The 2,500-nt window shown below is 77.9% G+C and overlaps 1 non-coding gene across 1 annotated transcript; it reads left to right on the forward strand.

Annotated features, from left to right (window-relative positions):
• Nucleotides 1-2,119: 2,119 nt before the first annotated feature.
• Nucleotides 2,120-2,272, forward strand: LOC142028112 (5.8S ribosomal RNA). The gene has a single exon (XR_012649409.1). It is a non-coding gene; the product is annotated as a 5.8S ribosomal RNA (ribosomal RNA).
• Nucleotides 2,273-2,500: the final 228 nt, after the last annotated feature.

Below are 2,500 nucleotides of genomic sequence, written 5' to 3' on the forward strand. Positions count from 1 at the left end.
GGCTGGGGCCGCCGCGTCCCCGCCGTCACCCCGCTTCTCGCCTCCGCTGGCGCCCGCCGCCGGCCGGCGCCCTTCTCCGGGGACCGGCCCCGCCTCGCCCGACGGCGGTCCGCTGCCGGGGAGGTTTTGGGGCGCGGCCCTCGGGGCCAAGAGGGGCGCCCCCGGTCAGAGCGCGGGCGGCAGTGCGCGGGAAGGGGGGACGCCGGCGCGGGGTGTGACGAGCCCCGCCGGCCGAGCCCGCTCGGGCAAGGAGGAAGAAGCGGCGAGCGGCGGTGAGGACGGGGCAGCAGGGCGCGAGCGGCGCGAGAGGAGAGGGTCCTCCGGGGTCGCGGGAGGCGTCTCCCGCGGCCCTGCCCGCACCTTGTCGGGCTGCTGCGAAGCAGCCCGGCCGGCCGCGCAGGGGAAAGGCCTCCGGGCATTCCGGGCGGGTGCGTGGCGCCGGGTGGGGCGGCGGCGGCCGTTCCCCCCCGCACCTCTCCCCACGAGGGAGCCGGGGCGGGGGGGGCGCTCTGCCGCCGCCGCCTCCTCTGGTGGGCGAGGCCCCCGCCGGGCTGTGTCCCGCGCCAGCGGGCGGCCCGAGCCACGGCTCTCCTCCCGGGCGCAGCGCCGGGCTACTGAGGGAAACCCCGGGCCCCGGGAAGGAGGACGTGGTGGTGGCGGTGGATGTCGGGCGCGCCCCCGCGGGCGGACGCTCCCCCGAGGGCGGCAGCGGGGGAGGCACCCCCGCGGGGCCTTCAGGTCGTTTCCCTCACCCCAGGGCCAGGTACCTAGCGTCCGCGCCTCCGCGGCCCTCCCTCGGCGAGCCCGGGGGTCGAAGGCCGTGGAGCCGGGCGGAGGTTTAAAGACGCGGGCGGCTCGATGCGACCCGGGGGGCGGCCGGGCGGCGGTGCCTTAAAGGGGCCGGGAGTTCCTCCCACGAAGGCCCTGGTGGGCTGCTGCCCGTGCTCATCCCGCGGGCAGCCGTGCCGGGGAGGGGTCCCGCTGCCCCCTCCTCTCCGCGGTCCGGTCTCGGTGGAGACCGCGGTGCGGTCGGCCGTAGCCGGCCTGCCTGCCTCGAAACGGGCGGCCCCGGCGTGAGCGCGGGCTCACTGCCCGGGGTGGCGGGTCCCCGCGGTGGGGGCTCGCTGGGCGGCTGCCGGGCCGCCGCGACTCCGTCGCAGCGCTGCGCCGCGCTGCGCTCCGTTCCCCCCCTCGCCCTGGCGAGCGCTCGGCGGTCTCCCGCCACTGGCTGCTGGCAAGGGCGGCACCCCGGCTGAGCGGCGGCGGCGCCGCTCGGCCTGTCGGTCGGCCGGAGGGCGCCCGGTGCCGGCCGCGGCTGTCCCGTCCCGGGCCCTGCCCGCCGCTTCCCCGTCGCGCTTCCCGGCCGCGCCGGGCAGGTGGGCGGGGGCGGGCGGGGGCACCCCACGCGCGGTCTCCGCGTGGAAACGGGGAGAGCGGGCGCTGTCCCCGGCTTAGCGCCGTCCGCCTTCCACCTGGGGCGTGCCCGTGGAAGGGGCCGAGGCGAGAAGCGGTGGCGGTGGTTCCGGGAGGGCAGCCGCTCTGGTGCGGCAGCGGGTGCCGTCCGGCAGGCCGCGGGCGGTGCGTCGCCGGCTCTGGCGGTTGCCGCCTCTTGGAGCCGCTGGCGTGGCCGCGGAGTTGCCGTCGGGACGAGCCCGGGGGAGCTGGCTGTCGTAGCGCGGCGCAGCCGGCACGGAGGCGTGCGCGGGGCCGGTGGGGCTCCCCGCTGCTGCCCCGCAGCAGCAGCAGCCGTGTCGTCCGGAGCGTGGTGGGCAGGCCGCGCGCGGTCGGGTGCATCGCTGCCTCTGCCCAGAGGCCGGGCCGAGCCCGTGCGCCTGGGCCGCCTCCGATGCGAGCAAGGCATTTCCCAGGCCGGTCGGGAGCGCGGGCTCCCCAGCCTCGCCGCTCGGAGTTTTCCGTTCCTTTCCCCCCCCCCTTTCTCTGTGTGTGCTCGTACGGTCAGCAGAGGCGCGGCTTCTCCGTCGTGCTGCGCCGTGCCCCCTCCGCGCGTGCGGAGGGGGGTGGGCGGGCGGGCGGTGGGCCATCCTCCGGAGGGGCCGCTCGCCTGTGGCGAAGCGGTCCTGGCCCCCTCGCGCGTGCGGGGCGGTGCCGAAAGCCAGACAACTCTTAGCGGTGGATCACTCGGCTCGTGCGTCGATGAAGAACGCAGCTAGCTGCGAGAATTAATGTGAATTGCAGGACACATTGATCATCGACACTTCGAACGCACTTGCGGCCCCGGGTTCCTCCCGGGGCTACGCCTGTCTGAGCGTCGCTTGACGATCAATCGCCCGTCTGTGCCGCCGCCCCTCGCCTCGCGGCGGGGCGGCGGTCGCAGCGGCGCGGCTGGGGCGCCTCGCAGGCCCGCGCGCGCGCGGCCCCGGGCCCGGGGAGTCGTTCCCCGCAGCCCGGCGGCGGCCGCTGCCAAGGGCCTTCGTCCCCCTAAATCGAGACTCGGGGAGCGCTCCGAAGCTCCCCGCTCCTGGAGCACCCGCTGGTCGGA

The sequence above is a fragment of the Buteo buteo genome, unplaced genomic scaffold (genome assembly GCF_964188355.1).
Source record: "Buteo buteo unplaced genomic scaffold, bButBut1.hap1.1 HAP1_SCAFFOLD_150, whole genome shotgun sequence".
Lineage (NCBI taxonomy): Eukaryota > Metazoa > Chordata > Aves > Accipitriformes > Accipitridae > Buteo > Buteo buteo.